This window comes from Canis lupus, chromosome 24, assembly GCF_011100685.1.
Source record: "Canis lupus familiaris isolate Mischka breed German Shepherd chromosome 24, alternate assembly UU_Cfam_GSD_1.0, whole genome shotgun sequence".
Taxonomy (NCBI): domain Eukaryota; kingdom Metazoa; phylum Chordata; class Mammalia; order Carnivora; family Canidae; genus Canis; species Canis lupus.
The window spans coordinates 2,514,691-2,534,686 of NC_049245.1; the positions used below are offsets into that span (position 1 = coordinate 2,514,691).

At 40.6% G+C, this 19,996-nt stretch overlaps 1 long non-coding RNA gene across 1 annotated transcript in view; it reads left to right on the forward strand.

Annotated features, from left to right (window-relative positions):
* LOC111092255 overlaps nucleotides 1-19,996 on the forward strand; it is a 147,100-nt gene that overhangs the window by 93,477 nt on the left and 33,627 nt on the right. Inside the window, exon 3 of the long non-coding RNA XR_005377472.1 lies at nucleotides 18,540-18,641. This is a non-coding gene — a long non-coding RNA (uncharacterized LOC111092255). The remainder of the gene's footprint in view (nucleotides 1-18,539; nucleotides 18,642-19,996) is intronic.

Sequence of the window (19,996 nt, forward strand, 5' to 3'; positions counted from 1 at the left end):
GCTGTGAAATTCTAAAGGCTGGGAATCATTAGGATTTGAGATATTTTTGCCTACGCCTGAAGGGGGCAGAGAACGGCCCCCAGCTGACATCTGAATTACATTAATATGAAGAACAATATGAAATACAGAGAAACCACTGTTTTTAAACATTCATAAATTTATGTTAAAGCCTTATTAACATTATAATTATGTACAATTTTGCATCTCTCTATTGCCAGGTCAAGCCATGGACTATCAGTGCTCTACTACTGGAAACAGTCATTAGTGTCTTTAATCAGATTAGACAGCCAATTCCAGAAGCCCCAAAACCAATTCAGAAAATTTATCTTTAAGATTCTAGTCCTCTAGAACTACTCCTGGTACCAAAATCTGTATTAGATTAATGCAAAATCTCCAAATCTTGGAGAAATTTTTGCCTACCATTGCTCTCTGGATTACCAAGTGCTTCCTTTCCCTCATTGTCTTTATAGACTTCGTTGTGAAGAACATGATATGTTTGAAATAATACTCGGGATGGTTAATTTTATGTCAGTTTGGGCCACAGAGTGCTCAGATATTTAAGGGTGTTTGCATATAAAATTAATGTCTTAATTGGTAGAGTGAAGCAGATTGTCCTCTCTAACGAGAGTAGGGCATCATCCAATCAATTGAAGGCCTGAATAGAACAAAAAGACCAGTCTCCCTGAGCCAGAGGGATTTTACCAGTAGATCCCTTCACACTCCATCTGCACCATCCGTTTCCTGGATCTCTAGGCTGCCAGCCTTTGGACTGGAACTGCACCCGCGGTCCTGTATTATCCAGATCACACTACACACACTGCAGACTTGCACTCAACAGTCTACCTGACTGCATGAGCCAATTTCTTAATATATATATGTTCTATTTCTTTTTAAAAGATTATTTATTTATTCATGAGAGACACACACACACAGAGGCAGAGACACAGGCAGAGGGAGAAGCAGGCTCCATGCAGGGAGCCTGACGTGGGACTCAATCCCAGGTCTCCAGGATGACGCCTGGGTCGAAGGCAGCACTAAACCACTGGGCCACCCAAGCTGCCCTATATGTTCTATTTCTCTGGAGAACCTTGACTAATACAGATTTTGGTACCAGGAGTGGTTCTAGAGGACTAGAATCTTAAAGATAAATTTTCTGAATTGGTTTTGGGGCTTCTGGAATTAGCTGTCTAATCTGATTAGATTTAAAGACATGAATGACTATTTCCAGTAGTTGAGAGAGCACTGATAGTCCATGGCTTGACCTGGCAATAGAGAGATGCAAAATATCACCATTGAGTATCCTAACCAACCTAATCTACTTGTAAGAAGCAGGGATCCGGTTGGCCATGATGGGGTACTTCAAACACTTTTGTCAAACTAATAAATGTATAATGACATTGGCTGGTTGCTCCTAACATCACTGAGCAAAGTAGAGGAAGAAAAGGTTGAGTTTGGGGATTCAATTTACCAACTCAAGCAACACATAAATGACCTGATAGTATCTATGGTGCCCTGAAAGAGATATTTATCACCTACAGCAGGGCTGAGATTGCTGAGAGCCAAACTCAGAACCTCATAATGGGAGTGGCTGACCTACAACACTTGCTGAATTCCCAGCCTCACAGGGTGTCTCTTGTTGGAAGACTGATGGGAAGGAATGAGATCCTGAAAATTGGAATGGTGTCATGTGAGAAGACTGATGGAGCTGGGGACCTTAAGATCATTAATTCTGATTTGTCTTTGCCAGTAGAAGCATCCTCTCTCTTCCCGTCTGCAAGGATTGACTGTATTACCTGAGGGAAACTTCAGTGGCCTCCACTCAGGACAACACTGACTCTCTTCAGGATCAACTCCCATCAACCCACCCTCTGTGCTTCTAGGCAGTGCCATAGTATGTTTGGGCTGCCATAACAAAATACCATAGACTGGGTGGTTCAGAAACACCCAGAAATTGATTTCTCATGGTGTGCTCTGGAGTCTGGGAAGTTCAAGATCAAGGAGCTAGAAGGTTATCTGGTGAGGACCTGACTCCTCATTGACAGTCCTCTTCTCACTGTCATGTCACATAACAGAGGAGGCAAGGGATCTCTTTAGGGTCTCTTTTATAAGGGCACTAATCCCATTTGTGAGTAACCAACTCCCAAAGGCCCCATCTCCTAATCCCATGACTTGGGGGTTATGATTCCAAATATGAATTTGGGCGAAGCACAAACATTCATTCTATCTATAGCAACCTGTAATTAGACAAGTCCCAGCAGGCCATGGAAAGTGAAGGGCAAAGTGACCCATGAGGGGCACTACATCCAAAAGAACTACTTGAGTTTTCTAATTTATACAGACAGAAATCCAGAGAGTATGGTCAAGCCAAATGTATTGAGATGGATACACTGAGAAGGGATTCTGTATTATTGAATGTTGCAGCTTCAGAGGTTAAAAAGGGCTCTGTTTGTTGGCTAAAACATAGATAAAAAGATGGCCCACTGAGAGTGATTACAAATGCTAGACCTGCTTTGGTTTAATGTAAAAGAAGAGAAAACTCAGGCCTGGCTTATGGATGGTTCTACCTAATATGCAACCACCACCCAACAGTGGACAGCTACAGCACTACAGCCCCTTTCTGGCACATCCTGAAGGACAGTGGTGAAGGGAAATCCTTTCAGTGCGCAGAACTCTGAGCAGCATACCTAGTTGTTCATTTTTCTTGGAAGGAGAAATGGCAGATGTGCAATTATATATTGATTCCTGGACTGTGGCCAATGGTTTTGCTGGGATCAAGGACTTAGAAGGAATACAAGTAGAAATTTGGTGACCAGATGTGAATTGATCTGGAGTTGAAAAACTGAAATTCAAAAAGTTGTTGAAAAACATGAAGATATTTGTGTGCCATGTCAATGCCCACCAAAGGGTGACCTCAGCAGAAAAGGATTTCAATAATCAGTTGGGTAGGATGACCCATTCTATGGATAACAGCCTCTTCCAAAGCCACCATTTTCATTGCCTGATCAGTTCAGGAATAGAGTGGCAATGGGGGCAGGGATAGAAGCTATGCATGGGCTTCAGCAACATGGACTTCCAAAACTGACCTGGCTTCAGCTGTGCTGAGTGTCCAATTTAAACAGCAGAGACCAGGGATCCCTGGGTGGCGCAGTGGTTTAGCGCCTGCCTTTGGCCCAGGGCGCGATTCTGGAGACCCGGGATCGAATCCCACATTGGGCTCCTGGCATGGAGCCTGCTTCTCCCTCTGCCTGTGTCTCTGCCTCTCTCTCTCTCTCTCTCTCTCTCTCTCTCTCTCTCTCTCTCTCTCTCTGACTATCATAAATAAAAATTAAAAATAAAATAAGACACATTTAAAAAAAATAAAAATAAAAAATAAAAAAAATAAACAGCAGAGACCAGTCCTGAGTCCCAGTATCCCACCACTCCCAGGAAAACATCAGCCAGCTACCTAGTGGTGTGTTGATTACATTAGATCAGTTTCATCATAGAAGGGGAAGCATTTTGCTCCTAATGGAACAGACACAGCTGGGTATGAATTGGCCTTCCCTTCACACAATGCACCTACCAAAACTACCATCCATGGACTTACAGAATGCCTTATCCACCATTATGCTACTTCAAACAGCGTTGCTTCTGATCAAGGAACTTGCTTCATATCAGTGAAGTGCAGCAGTGGCCTATGCTCATGAAATTCACTGGTCTTTCCATGTTCTCTACCATCCTGAGGCAGCTGGCTTGATAGAACAGTGAAATGACTTTTTGAAGACTGTCACAGTATCAAGTAATCAGTACCTTACAGGACTGAGACAAATTTCTCCAGGAGCCTGTATATGCTCTAAATTAGCATTCAATATATGATGCTATTTCTCTCACAGCCAAGACTTGCTAGTCCAGGAATTGAGGTGTGGAAATAGGAGTGGCACCACTCACTCTTACTCATAGTGACCCATGAGCAAAATTTTTGCTTCCTATTTTTGTGACCTTACACCCTGCTGACCTATCGGTCTTAGTTCCAAAGTGAGGAATGCATCCACCAGGATACATAGCAATGATTCCATTGAACTCGAAGTTAAGACTGTCACCAGGTCATTTTAAACTCGGGCAAAAAAGGGAGTTACTGTGATGGACCATGGCTACCAAGGTAAATGGGACTGCTCCTCTGTGGTGGACATAAGAAGGGGTGTGTGCGGAACACAGGAGACCTCTTGGAACATTTCTTAGTTATCACCAAGCCCTGTGAATTAAAGTCAATGAAAAACCACAACCCAATTCAGGGAGGACTGCTAAAGGCCAAGACCCTTCAGTAGTGGAAGAGGGTAGTTATGAATACCAACTACAGGCATATGACCAATTACAGAGATGAGAACTGTAATTGTCCTATTTCCTACTTATTTTGTTATGGGTGTGTGTGTGTATAATATCTTTGTCTTCTCGTTTCTTTTCATGTAACATAAATGTATTGACTGTATAACACAGTATTTAAGTATTGTTAATTTTACATAGTAGTATTTAAGTAATGGGGTATTTAGGAGAAGCGTAAACATGACCCAAGGATTTTGCATCCTTTTCTGGTTAAAGGGTTAGTAGGGTTTTGGTTGTACACAGGATAGTTGGATCATATTAGGGGAAGTATGAGTTTATTGTATTTTTTGAAGATGCATGTGTTAGACCTGCACATGTATAAACACTTGAAAAATGACAGAGGTTGCATTGGAGAGAAGTGAGGAAAGGATGGATACTTAAAAAAATAATGATGCTAGAGGGGTGCCTGGGCGGTTCAGTCAGTTAAGCCTCTGGCTCTTGATTTTGGCTCAGGTCATGATCTTGGGATCATGAGATTGAGCCCTGCATCACTTCATAGTCAGAGGAGAGTCTGCTGGAGATTCTCTCTCTCCCTCTGCCCCTTGCTCTCTAAAATAAATAAATAAATAAATCTTTAAAAATAATAAAGCTAGAATAGTTCCTTATCTATATGGAAAAAATGAAATTAGATATCCTACCCAAAACTAAAAAACAACAACAACCAAAACCTCCCATTGGATTACAATCCTAAATATGAAAGGAAAAATTAGAAAAATTTTAGAAGGTAGGAAAATATCTTTATGACATCTGGATGGGGCAGATATAAAAAACACTAACCATCAAGGGAAAGACAGAAAGCTGACTACACCATAGTTAAGAACTCTATTTTCCCAAAACATGATAAAGGCAATAAAAAGACGAACTCACCAGAAAATTAGGAAAGATCATTGCAACACTTATAACTGACAAAACAGTACATGTAGAACATTTAAGGAACTCTTATGAATTCATTAGAACTAGGCATAAAACCCAACACAAAAATCAGGTAAAAGTTTGAACCAATCTTCCCCAAAGAGGAAATCTAAATGGCCAAGATATGTGAAGCAGTGCTCAGTCTCAAAAGCAATCAGAGAATTGCAAATTAAAGCCCAATGAGATATCATTATGCACTCAACGGACTGGCAAAAATTAGAAAGCCTGACTATACCAAGTGTAGTATGGAGGTAAATTGGTAGAATCTCTTGGAAAAAGAATCCCATATGATCGAATAAAGTTAAAGAGTCACATACTCTACTGCCCAGAAGTTTATTCCTGGAGGAATGCAGGACAGTGCCTAGCACCGCTGTTCAGGCTACTTAGAGCTGGAACCCAGCCTAACTCCTTCAATAGTCGAACAGATAAATAAGTTCTAATTCCACAAGTGGAATCCTCTGCAGGAAATAAAATGAATGAACTGGAGCTTCACAAGAACATCTGGATCTTGATTCACTTCGCAGTTTCAGGCATGCATGGTAGGGTCTATATGTTACTTGTCTCTTGCATTTTTCTTAGCACTTAACTACCATTACTCAAACATTTCTTTGGCAAAACTTTATTGAGTATCTACTGTGTGCCATTGTGAGGGCAAATTTTCTAAAAGGAAGAAGGAGGAAAAGAGGGACGGGATTATATCACCTGGCTGTTTCTCCAGGTCTACTTTCACCACCACTATTGCCCTTCCCGTGCCAGGCATCCTTCCCAGCTTCCCCATCTCCCCACCTCCAGCTCCAGAGAGCTCATTGACTGCTCTTACCAGATAACTTGGCCTTGCTCCAGCTTCTCTGACCAAATGTCCAGAAAATCAGGAGGCTTAATTTTATTGCAAAATAGATTATGACAACTTTTCATTCTTTTTTGTATAAAGACCATCAACTGTAGAAAAAGAGTCGCCCTTATTATGTTTTAATTTTTTATTTATTTATTTATTCTTAAGAGACTCACAGAAAGAGAGGCAGAGACACAGGCAAAGGGAGAAGTGGACTTCCCACTGAGCAGGGAGCATGATGCAGGACTCACGGGATCATGACCTGAGCTGAAGGCAGACACTCAACCACTGAGCCACCCAGGTGCCCCAAGAGTTGCCCTTCTTAAGTCATAATATGAAAAATCCAATGTTCTCTTACAATATATCAGTAAAGAATTTAGGTCCTAGAAAAATCTAGATTGAAATGGTTTAACAAAAGAGAAATGTTCTGTTCCAGTATCTGCAAGATACTGTTAAAGTGACCATAGTCACATCATTTGTCTCACCTCTTTACCTTTTAGTAACAATATCCTGTCTTTATGTGGTGCACATTTCAGAAAATGGCTTTGCACCCTGGGCCCAGAATGATCAAGATGTTGCCCCCATTGGAGTTGAAATCTTTGCTGATAGGGACTCAGTTCAAACCTAAAATGAACCTTGTTCTGTTAAGGGGCTTTGGAATTGGAATCAGATTTGGAATCAGAGGAACATAGGGTCTAGTCCTGGGGTCTTGAGTGTGATGGTTGATTTTATGTGTTAACTTGGTTGGGCCATGGTGCCCAGATATTTGGTCAAACGTTATTCGAGAGATTTCTGTCAAGATTTTTTTTGGATAGGATTAACCTTTAAATGGGTGGACTTTGAGTAAAGCAGGTTCCTCTCCACAGTATAAGTGGATTTCATCCAGTCAGTTTAAGGTCTTAAGTTTAAGGCCTTAACTTAAGTTAAGGTCAGTTTAAGGTCTTAAGAAAACAAAGACAGAACTCCTTTGAGGAAGAAAGAATTCTTCCAGCAGACTACCTTCACACTTACACTGCAACTCTTTCCTGAGTCTCCAGCCTGCCAGCCACCCCCATCAGATTTTGGACTTGCCAAGCCTCCACAATTGTGTGAGCCAATTCCTGAAAGCAGATCAGTCTCTTTCTCTCTTTCTGTCTCATACACACACACACACACACACACACACACACACACACACACACCTGTTGATTCTGTTGCTCTGGAGAACCATGACTCATATATCTGCCAAGATGCTTCAGCTTTCTACGACCTAATTTTCCCAACTGTAAAATGAGGATAACATAATAACATTCTCATTAATCTATCAGGATGAGCTAGGCTTTGCTGTGGTAACATATAATGCCTACGATCTCATATGTGGGGTTGGGCTACCCCCCAGAGATGTCCTCCATATGGTGACTCAGGACTCCAGCTGCTTTCTTCCTATAATTCTGTCAGCTTAGCACATGACTAGCACTGTTGCTACCAGAAGGAAGGACCTAGCAAGAGGGCAGTCTTGGGTGTTTTTAAAGACCAGGCTTTGTTGTGGCTTACTTATTTCCACATTGGTCCATTTGATCAAAACCCAGTCACATAGTACCAACCCTACAGCAGAGGAAATAAGGAAATATAGTCTTCCTGAACGCCCAAGGGTTGGAAAAGGAAATAAGATTGGTGAACACATGGCATTGACTCTGTCACGCTCCTTAATAAAATTGCAAGTCAAATTGTTAAATAGATATTTAAGGTCCACAGTCTTTGCTCTGTATGTTGGGCACCATAAGCAGATTCTTTCTCTCAAAGAGCCTATCATCAGTAGCAAGGACAAGATACAGCTGCAAAATATGAAATAATAAGGGGCACCTCATTGGCTCAGTCTGTTAAGCATCCAACTCTAGATTTCGGCTCAGGTCATGATCTCAGGGTCGTGGGATTGAGCTCCATGTGGGTTGAGTCTTGTCCCTTTTCCTCTGCTCCTCCCCCAACTCATGCTTTCTTTCTCTTTCTCAAATAAATAAATAAAATCTTTTTTTAAATGTGGAAGAACAAAATAAGTCACAGTTTGAACAATAATAAACAAGTTTCATACCACAGTGTATGATTAAACTTCCACATGAACTACACAGACAGTAATTGCTACAGACATTTAGGAAAGGTGGAGATTGAGTTATGTAACCGGGTCATGGGATAATGGGGAGGATGTGGAATACATTGAGTCTTGAAATAACAGTAAGAGGTGATGGAGACTAAGGAGGTGTGGAATGAGACACTAAGTTCCCTGGAAGCCGAGATGTGTCTTTTCACTTACCTTGTAATGGGCATTCAAAAGATTCTCAATAAATAGTATATTGAATTGGATTCTTAGAGCAGTAGTTCTCAAAATGTGGTTCAGAGATACCTAGGGTCCCGGAGACCCTTTTGGGGTGGCCATAAGGTCAAGACTATTTTCATAATCATACTCAGATGTGATTTTCCCTCTTTGTTCTCATTTTCCAAGTGTACAGTGGAATTTTTTAGAGGCTCTGGGATGTGATATCTTAACAGATTGAATGTCAGAAGCAGACGTGGTGGCAAGCCAGTTGTCCTCGATGAAGCCAGACACTGAAGGATTTCAAAAAATGTAAAATAATGCCATTCTTCTCACTAAATTTCTTTTGTTGGGGAAATAGTTATATTCATGAAATATGTTAACACGCATGAGTTTCTTGCTATTTTTAAGTGAATTAATAAGTTAGTATTTTAGAATTTTCTCAAGGACAATTTGTAACATGGTAAACATTGACAGATACAATGAACCTAAATAAAAGCTTCTTGGGGTGCTCACTGATGTTTAAGACTATGATGGAGTCTGAGACCAAAATCTTTGAGAATCTGTGTCTTAAAGCATAAAATGGAAATGGAATCCACAAATTTCTGCTCTTAGAACCAATGCAAAGCTTGTTTTTCAAATTTCCAAGATTTTTATTTTTATTTTTTTTAAGATTTATTTATTTATTTACTTATGATAGACCGAGAGAGAGAGAAAACAGAGAGAGAGAGAGAGGCAGAGACACAGGAGGAGGGAGAAGCAGGCTCCATGCCGGGAGCCCGACGTGGGATTTGATCCCGGGACTCCAGGATCGCGCCCTGGGCCAAAGGCAGGCGCCAAACCACTGAGCCACCCAGGGATCCCCTAATTTCCAAGATTTTTATATACTCAGATGTTGTCTCAAATGCTCCTTGCTACCTAAAACACTCTGCAATCATTATCACGTACAATTCACAGTCACAAATTAACATTATATTGGTGAACAAACACACAAACATGTTTGTTTATATGCAGTCCTATCTTTCAATTAGTAATAATTGAGCCTCGGATAAACCTCATTGGCTACATACGATATGGCCTCTATGCAAAGCTTGCAGTCCTATCTTTACTGAACTTCAGAGTTTAGCTCAGAAATATAGGTACAGAAAAAACAAAAACAAAAACAACAAAAAAAGAAATATAGGTACAGAAAGGCAACACAGCAATGTAGATAACCAAAAGATATATTTTTAAGGAATTAATATGTACACATTACTAAAATTATTCAGAAAGATGATCTAACCGTAAACTTTATCAGTATATGCTCATACTTTAAGTTAACCAAAGAGATATAACGATGGATAGTGTACCTCACAGTGTGTGAGAAAGAAGAACTGTCATCAAATAACTTTGGGAGCATTGGGTTAAATTGAGCTAAGCAGACCACATTTTTGTGGCCCTTTTAGAGCCTTTTTGTATGACCCATCTTAAATTTTTCTGACCATGGAAACTCCCTCTCTTTTTGCAAGGCATTTTGCAGGCTTTGTATCCCTCAGAAATGCAGCGAAATTATGCTATAAGTGTGTAAGTATGTATAGGCTGCTATTGATGTTTTAGCAAGCTTTGGCTGCATGTACTTAGGTTGCCAAGAATAGGATTTGACCAAAACCATGAATCTAAATCCATACTTGTTATTACATGGATTTAGATGACAAATCCCATGCTCTAAAATGTAACCCCAAACAGTCAAAGCCTGCTAGAACATGATTTGCTTGCAAAGCAGGTATAAGATGTCCTAGATCCAGTGCTATGAAAAGTTCCTACTACATTTCATTTCCTAATATGACATCTGAGAAAATTCTGTGGATTTCTGTTTAAGGCCACAGGTTGTATTGTCTCCTAAAGCAAAAGACAGGGAGTTGACAGAAGGCACATATTTCAAGGAGTTTAACGGTAATAATTCCCTCTGGGGGTATAAACGGAGGAAGCTGGATGGAAAAGACCTTGTTTAAAGGATAATAAAGTGTAAAGCACTCAGAAGTGTTGAAGGTAAGACCTCAACCCTACAAGCTGATAAGCAGGCCCAGACTTTTATTTATAGTGACATGAATGACATTTATCTGCCTTTCACTAGAACATCTAATTCACTTGTCAAGGTGTGTCTTGAACAGAGACCTGGTTTCTGGCCACAGTTGGCAGGCTTCGCATACAAATGTGACTACCCTGGCTGAAATTCCCCATTGAAAAACACATCAATGGGATATGAAATTATTGGGTAAATATATCAACTCAATTTCAATTTGCCTCAGAGAGGACATTGTCTGAAAAGGATCTTGGCTTTGGATAAATTATAGCCTGTCCATGAAAGTAGAAGTAGAAGTAGAATTGCCAAGGGGTTCACAGACCCCAGTATCTCCTTCCTTAGTCCCAATGTACAAGCATAATAAGGCATAGATGTCTCTTCCTTAACCCCAGTTGTTCACACAGTCCAGTTTTAGGAAAGCAGGATGAATTAAGAACACCTACAAAAATTGCCCAGCTGCTAAGGTTAAGCAGCTGTTAGAGATCCAGGATACAGTGCACTCTTAAGGAGCTTACTATAGATGATGAGATGAAGCATGACCACATTTTAAATTAAGTAGTGATAAGCAATTTGAATAGCAGTTTAAGAAAAAGAAGGCCATGGTTATCTCCAAACAAATCAAACAAATATAACTTACTAGAAGAGTTCAGAGGAGGGAAAGAAGAAATGGTTGCTGTAGGTAGCTGGTCCAGCAAGTATTTATGGAGGAAGTGGGAATGGATGCAGGTCTTGATAGATGAGTGAGATAAATAAGACCTTCAGCAAATTTGACAAGTCATGAATTAATTTCAGACCATAGTGATCCCTTCCCCTGCCCCTCTATCTCTCTGCTCCTCTATTTCTTCTTCATATCCACACTGCTATCCATTGTTCTTCAGCATAGAGTCTGTGTTTTAGGACTTCATTGGCATACTAGATGACAAACACCTTAGGAAAGTCCTTTCTGACTCCTCTTTGCCTTGTGTAGAGATATACCCAAATATAGTTTTTTCCCAACCACTCAACTTTATTGGGGTATAATTTACATACATTATAATGCATCCATTTCACATGTACAGTTCGATGAATTTTGGCAAATGTGTACACTTGGATAACTACCACTATGAGCAAGATATAGAACAATTCCATTGCCCCCAGAAATTCCCTTGTGCTTTAGTGCTATGGCAACTCCCTCCTCACCCCTGGCCTCAGGCAACCTTTGATCTGATTTTTGTCCCTATACAGTAGATTTGTTGTTTGTTTTTTTTTCCTAGAGTTTCCTATAAATGAATTCACACCATTTATAGACTTTTGTCTGAATTCTTTACTCAGTATAATGTTTTTGAAATTCACCCATGCTGTGTGAATCCATTGTGTTTTGTTCTGTTTTTAAAGATTTTATTTATTTATTTGAAAGACACACACACAGAGAGAGAGAGAGAGAGAGTGGCAGAGACACAGGCAGAGGGAGAAGCAGGCTCCATGTAGGGAGGCTGATGTGGGACTTGATCCCGGGTCCCCAGGATCGTACCCTGTGCTGAAGGCCAACGTTCAACCATTGAGCCACCCAGGCTGCCCCCATTGCGTTTTTATTGCTGTGTGGTATCTCGTTGTGAAGATGTCCATAATTTGGGTACCTATTCACCAACTGATGGATATATGAGTTGTCTCCAGTTTGTTGGAATAAAACTCCTATGGACATCTTTGCACAATAATTTTGTTTTTGTCTTTTTTAAGAAGTACATTTTTATCTTTGGGACAAATACCTAGGAATAATGGTTGCGTGATAGGTGTATGTATGTTTAACTTTGTAAGAAACTACCAAGCTCTTTTCAAAGTACTTGTACCATTTTACCTAAATATATGCTTGATGGCTATAGGAATGATCTCCATGAGCATTGTCACTGTTGAAAACCTTGGAAGTCTCTCTGGTTTCTATGGAAAGGAATTCGTACTCCTTAAGCTAGCATCCTTGACCCTCCACAATCTCCCCTTATTTCACTGTTTGAACTTTGTTGTCCACTGCTCTGGAGTGTGTTCACTTCACTCACTCATGCACCATTGAACTACTTGCTTCTCCACAGGTGAGCCACAGTGCAAAAAGATCCATACACGTCCAACTCTTCTGTTTGTTTCATTGTCCATGTGGTCAATGTCTTCTGCTTATCAGCCACATGGCCAGGGTTAGGGCTCTATAGGGTCAGGATTAGGCACCAACTTAGATGTGTGAATCAGTACATTCCTTAGAAAGATTTCTTTTTTTTTTTTTTTTAAGATTTTATTTATTCATGAGAGACACAGAGAGAGAGAGGCAGAGACACAGGCAGAGGGAGAAGCAGGCTCCTTGCAGGGATCCCGATGTGGGACTCAAACCCGGGACTCCAGGATCATGCCCTGAGCCAAAGGCAGATGCTCAACCACTGAGCCACCCAGGTATCCCCCTTAGACAGATTTCACAAATATTAACTTTGAAATTATGTTTATCTCTAAACATGCCAAACATGCATCTAGGATTTGAAAAATCCTTTTTTGAAAAAGAATGGAGTACAAAGGACATTCTCTCTTCATAGACTCAGTCCACAAACATTTAGTGAGCATCTACTACAAGAAAAGCTTCATGGGAGATACAAACCTGCAGTGTCTGGAGGGTGGGTGTCAGTCATTGCGGCAGTATGAAAGGGGGAAATAGCAGATGGCTCTTAGAGAGCCTGAAGTATCTAAGTGGGCTGATACGATTTTAACTGAAGCACAAACTGGAAAATTGGAATGTACGATTCATGATAATTACAAAGAGGAAGAAAAAAGAGAAAGAGCAATGCAGCCCACCCTGCTTCATTATTCATTCATTGCTTAAGCAAATAAACTTAAAAGGGTCCATTTGGTGATGCTGAATTTGAATGCAGTCTATTGCTATTAGAAACATCATCATCAGCAAGATTTGGCCCTATAATGTCTCCTGGGTTCAGCTTGTAGTTTCTCCAAGGTAATGCTAATCATGAAGATGAGGACAAGGATGGAAAGGAGAAGAATCACACATTTTAAATTTTTTTTTTAATTTTATTTATTTATTTATGATAGTCACATAGAGAGAGAGAGAGAGGCAGAGACACAGGCAGAGGGAGAAGCAGGCTCCATGCACCGGAAGCCCGATGTGGGACTCGATCCCGGGTCTCCAGGATCGTGCCCTGGGCCAAAGGCAGGCGCCAAACCGCTGCGCCACCCAGGGATCCCGAATCACACATTTTAAAAATCACCAATGACCAATTCTGCTTGTAACACGATGATATCAATTTGAAGGAGAAAATATATCAGTAATTTAGTGTAGAAAGTGTGCAAGCACCATTTCTCATTTCTTGTCTCTTTTTTTTTTTTTTTTTAAGATTTTATTTATTTATTCATGAGAGACAGAGGCAGAGACACAGGCAGAGGGAGAAGCAGGCTCCATGCAGGGAGCCCGACGTGGGACTCGATCCCGGGTCTCCAGGATCACGCCCTGGGCTGAAAGCGGCGCTAAACTGCTGAGCCACACGGGCTGCCCTCTTGTCTCTTTTTTAGCCTGATTCACGTTGTTCTGTGAATCTCCAAATTCTTTTCTGAAATGAATCTTCCACCTGAACTACTGTCTTTGTTCTAACAGATGTTACTTAAATAGAATCATTCAAGAAACTTGAATAAGAGCTAAAACATAGAATTGGACTCTTGTGTCATGCAAAAATGAGTCATTATTTGGCTTATGGTGGCACAATATGTGCTGCTCATACTCCAGATGTGGTACAGCATAATAGGAGAATGTCTTAAATTAATTAGCACTCTCAGAAACACAACAAACGTAGGAATCCAAAAGCTTTCCAGTGAGTAAATGGCAGTAAACATGTTTCTTCCTTCCTTCCTTCCTTTCTTTCTTTCTTTCTTTCTTTCTTTCTTTCTTTCTTTCTTTCTTTCTTTCTTTCTTCTGTTGTTGTTGGTGGGTTTTTTTGTTTCTATCTTTCTATCATGGAATCACTTTCTTGAGAATTGGCTCAGAAATCTCTAGTTTTTACAGAGAGTTCCTTAGCTGATGGTGGGGGAAAGGAGGATTTTATGACACCAAAGACCAGGAATTTTTTTCATGCAGCTGATCCCACCACCCAAGGCATATAAAATGACTAGAAACTCCAAGAAGAATGCATTGCCCTTCTGTGTAGTACACAGAAATTCTGCCAACGTGAGTCTGAATTTTATCACCCAACTCATAGTCTCATTTCTAAAATCTCGTTCATTTTTGTCCAGCCACATCGTCAGGCTAGAATGCTTCTTTCCAAAAATGCGCTGCAATAGAGAGGCTGTTCTCCAGAATAAAAAACACCTGGAGCTTTAGCTTTACCTAGTGACCTGAGTCATGGGGCCTGGCTCCTATCCCTACTGCTGTGTGACCTGGAATAAGCCTCTCCCCTCCTTTGGATCCTACCTTCCTCACCTATAAAATGAGGAGCTACCCCACATCACCCCTAAGGATCCTTCTAACTCTAATAGTTCAGAATTAGGTTCTCCTTCCATTGTCTGACTGGCTGTGACAATTGTGATCTGCATTTAATGTTTTGATATACGGCCTCATGGCCTCTTATTTTCTGCTATGTGGGTCTTTCCTTCCTGGAGTCATTCAGCACAGTCAATGACATCTGACAAATCTTGACTGAGCACTGATGTGTGCCAGACTCTACTGTAGGTATTGAATGTTGGGCACCAAATGCCTGTGCTCTTAAATTTTACAGTCTTGTTTGCCATAGGGTGTGGGTTGGGACAGAGTAAATAAGTGAGGGAAAAAACCATGCAATACTGTGTTGGGCTGTCATAAGTGGTTTTATTTTACTTTAAAACAGGACAAAGGGGTGCCTGGGTGGCTCCGTCAGTTTAGTGTCCGTCTTCAGCTCAAGTCATGATCTTGGGGTCCTGGGATTGAGCCTCAAGTGGGGCTACCTGCTCAGCAGGGAGTCTGCTTTTTCCTTTCCCTCTACCATTCCCCCCCCCCACACACACTTGTGCTCACTCATTCTCTCTCTCTCTCTCAAACAAATAAATAAAACCTTCAAAAAAACCAAAAAACAAAAAATAAAAAGCAAAACAGGGCAGGGACACCTGGGGGGCTCAGCAGTTGGGTGTCTGCCTTTGGATCAGGGCGTGATCCTGGAGACCAGGGATCAAGTCCCAAGTCAGGCTCCCTGCATGGAGCCTGCTTCTCCCTCTGCCTGTGTCTCTGCCTCTCTTTCTCTCAGTGTCTCTCATGAATAAATAAATAAAATCTTAAAAACAAAACAAAACAGGGCAAAGGGATGGGTGGTAATGATGGGGTGGGGTCTCTATTTTAGGGCCAAAGAAGGTCATTTTTTCCATTTTTTAAATTGGGGTATAGTTGACAACCATCAATGAACAGTTCTTAAATGTTCAGTCAATGGGTTTTGCCAATCATTCAGACCCGTGGCTGTGTTAAAACATGTTTGAAAATTCTGTGACCTTAGTGACCTGATTCCAGTGCACAGAATGTGGTAGAATGAACACAGTATGACTTTTGAGGTTAGAAAAGACAATACAGCTTCCGCCTGACACTCTCTCTCCCTCCCTTCTCTTTCAACGCATCCACTACGTTGTGAGAAAGCCAAGCAGCCACAAGGACAGGCTAGTGTAGGTGTTCTGGTCAACAGTCCCACCTGAGGTCCCAGTCAACATCAACATCAGCTGCCAAATATATAAGTGAATGAACCTTTAGATAATTCCAGCTTCCAGCCTTCAACTTCTCAGAGATCCCAGACATCACAGAATACATTGTTCCTACTGTGCCCTGTCCAAATTCCTGTCCTACAGAAACTCTCAGAGGTAATAAATAGTTGTTTTGCATAACTGAGTGTGGGGTCAATTTGTTACACAGCAAGAGATCACAGAAACAACATCTATGTGGAAATCACCACCAAAATAAAATATAGAACATTTTCATCCCCCAGAAATTCCCCTGTGCCCCTCCAGGCAATTCTCCCTCCACCCGAGGTACCTCCCTCTAACTTTTACTGTCATGGATTAGTTTTGCTTATTCTAGAGAGGGAAGGCCCTCAGGATGAAATGAGTTTTGATTAGATACCTGCAGGAAGTAAGGGGGTGAGTAAGCCAGGCAGAGATCCATGGGATGTAGGCAGAGGGAACAGCCAATGTAAAGGCCCCCAGACAGGAACATAACTGGGGAGTTTGATAAACGTCAAGGACTAATGTGGCCTGAATGAAGTGAGGAGGAGCTGGGAGCTGGGAGAGGAAGCAAGGATCAGATGAGGTAGAGTTGACAACCATGGTGAATAATTTCTGTTTTAATCTGGATAAGAGAAGAAACTACTAGAGAGTTTTGAGAATAAAAGTGACATGGTCTGACTTATGTTTTAAAAAAAAGTCTGGACATTATGTGGAGAATTATGGAGTGGGAAAAGTGGAAGCAGGGAGAACCATGGGGTGTTAAAAATGATCACAAATTCTTTGCTGCTCTTCCCATCCAGAAGCAGAGTTTATTTCTTATTACTTGAATCTGGCGGGTCTTATGATTGCATTGACTAAAAGAATGCATAGCAGTTACTCTGTAACTTCCAAAGTTGTGATTTAAGAAATCTTCATTTCCCTCAGTGCAGCTCCCTTATAGAATCCATGCTGTGTGGCAGCCTAAGAAGTTAGGAGACTTCTGGAGAGTTGAGGTCCATGTGGAGGAGTTGAGGCCAGTGTGGAGCCCACTGGCTAATAGCTCTAGCTGAGCTCCCAACTAGGCAGTCATCACAAGCTGCCTGCCATGAAAATGAGGTCATATTAATCCTTCTAACCATCTATGCCCCAGCTGACACCACATGAAACTGTAAAACTATGTGGTCAACCCACAGGATCATGAGAAATAAATAAACTGGTGTTGCCTTAAGACACTAATTTTGGGATTGTTCATTACACAGCAATAAATAACTGAAACAACCTGTTAGGAGACTCTGAATCTGGGTGGGAAATAATGGTGGCATGGCTGAGGGTAGTAGAAGCAGAGGCCATAAGAAAAGAGATGACAGGATTTGTTATTGTGGAGTAAGAAAGAGAGAAAAGACATGGGTAATGCCAAGAATTCAAACCTGAACACTCGGAAAAATGGGGTAGTCATTTACTGAGATGGGAAAAGTGCTAGAATAGCAGATTTGGGGAGAAATCAAGAACTCAAATTTGGACATGTTGAATGTGATATGCTGATTAGATTTCCCAGCAGGAATGTTGGGTAGGCAGATGGATCTTTGTCTGAAACCCGAGGGAAGAATTTGGGCTGGAGACCTAAATTTGGAAGTCAGTAGTATATAAGTGTTATTTAAAGTCATAAATATGGATGTGATTACTTTGGGCTAGTGTTAAAAAAGAAAAGGAAGAGTTCTGAGCACTGATCCTCCAGGGAACTTCAATATTTAGAGATCAAAAAGATGGGGAAAAACTTCAAAGGAGACTGAGAAGAAGCTGTCAATGAAATTAGAAAGAAATCAAGGGACTGTGTCCTAGAGGCCAAGAGAAGAGTATGTTCCAAGAAGGGAGAACAACTATGTCCAATGCAGCTGATGCACTCCTTGAGTGCAGCTACAAAGTCTGCTATTGTACTAATTATTTCATATTTGTTGAAACTTGCTCTGTGGCTGAGTATGCAATCAATGTTTATTAATGTGTCTTTTGCAGCAAGGGGTGCAGTATTCTGTACAAGTCAGATAAAGCCCACTAATTGTGTTCAAATCCCTTATATCTTTCATTATTCTTTTGGTCTCTTTGATCTATCCATTACTGAAAATAGCTTGTTAAAATTACCCACTAATGGGTGATTTTACATATTTCTCTTTGTAGTTTTGTCAATTTTTTTCCTTTATATATTTTGAGGCTATGTTATTAGGGGCATTCAGATTTAGACTGTTTAGATTGTTATGGTGTTACATCCTTACGAGGTGATTCTTTATTTTGAGAAAAGCTTTGTGTCATAAAAATCTAATTTGTATAACATTCATATAGCTATAGTAGCTTTCTTTTGATACTTGTCAGATATATAATTTCCTTTCTTTTTCTTCTAGTCATTCTGTATTCTTATTTTTTAGGTGTTTCTTTTGAATGAAAAATGGCCTTTTAAAAAAAAAATCCAACCATCTCAGTCCAGGTGCCAGACAGAGTGAAGAAGCAATCCTGGACATCCAGCCCTGGTAAGCATTCAGATGACTCCAATTTCAGCCATGGCATTACCATATGCAAGATCCCAGGCAAGCACCACCAAACTAATCCCAGTCAACCCACAGAACTGTGAGGAAATAATAAGTCATTGTTTCAAGCCATTAAGTTTTGGAGTGGTTTGCTATAATATCAATAAGTAACTGGAGAGAGAACTTTCTAATATTAGAATAAATAGAATACTAGAAATTTTAAAAAAAGAAGCACTAATGATCTATGTATAAAATATTAAACTTCTGTATGTTAAATTTAAAAAATATAGAAAGATAGAGGCATATTTGGCTTTCATTGTCATGGGAAACCAAGGGCTCCGGGGCCCATGTGCCCCACAATAGCTAGACACTACACACTCTTTGAGGCATTGCTAGGTTCACAAGAAGTTGGCAAGATCTCCAGGAACCTTTCTCCTTCCTTATCCTTCAGACAAACTACACACTAGAGTTGAGCCTGGTGGGTCTGGGACATAGGGGCTAGGCAACCAAAGGCCAGAGTAGAAATGCTTAAGGGCCTGGCCACAGAAACACAATATTTTTTATTATGGACGTACAGTTGACGTGCAATATTACATTAGTTCCAGATGTACAACAGTGATCTGACAATTCTATACATTACTCAGAGCTCACCATAAGTGTGATCACAATGTTATTACAATGTTTTTTTTTAAGATTTATTTATTTATTTATTCATGATAGACATAGAGAGAGAGAGGGGAGAGAGAGAGAGAGAGAGAGAGAGAGAGAGAGAGAGAGAGAGGGAGAAGCAGGCTCCATGCCGGGAGCCTGACGTGGGACTCGATCCTGGGTCTCCAGGATCATGCCCTGGGCCAAAGGCAGGCGCCAAACTGCTGAGCCACCTAGGGATCCCCTGTTATTACATTGTTAATGACTATATTCCCAATGCTGTAGTTTTCATATCCTTGACTTATTTATTTTACAACTGGAAGTTTGTACCTCCTAATCCCCTTATCTATTTCACTTGTTCACCCACTCATCTCCTCTCTGGCAACACTAGTTTGTTCTCTGTATTTAAGAAACTGCTTTTTGGTTCTTTTGTTTTTTAGATTGCACATATAAGCTAAATTGCATGGTATTTGTCTTTTTTTTTTGTCTGATTTATGTTACTTAGCATAATGTCTTCTAGGTCCATCCATGTTGTTGCAAATGGATAGATTTCATTCTTTTATGACTGAGTATTCCATTATATATATCACATCTTCTTATCCATTCATCCATTGATGGACACTTGGTTTGGATTAAATATTATTATTAATTAAATGTTCCTTGTTCAAATTTTGCCTTCTGTCCTAATAATGCCCTCCATGGCAGATTTT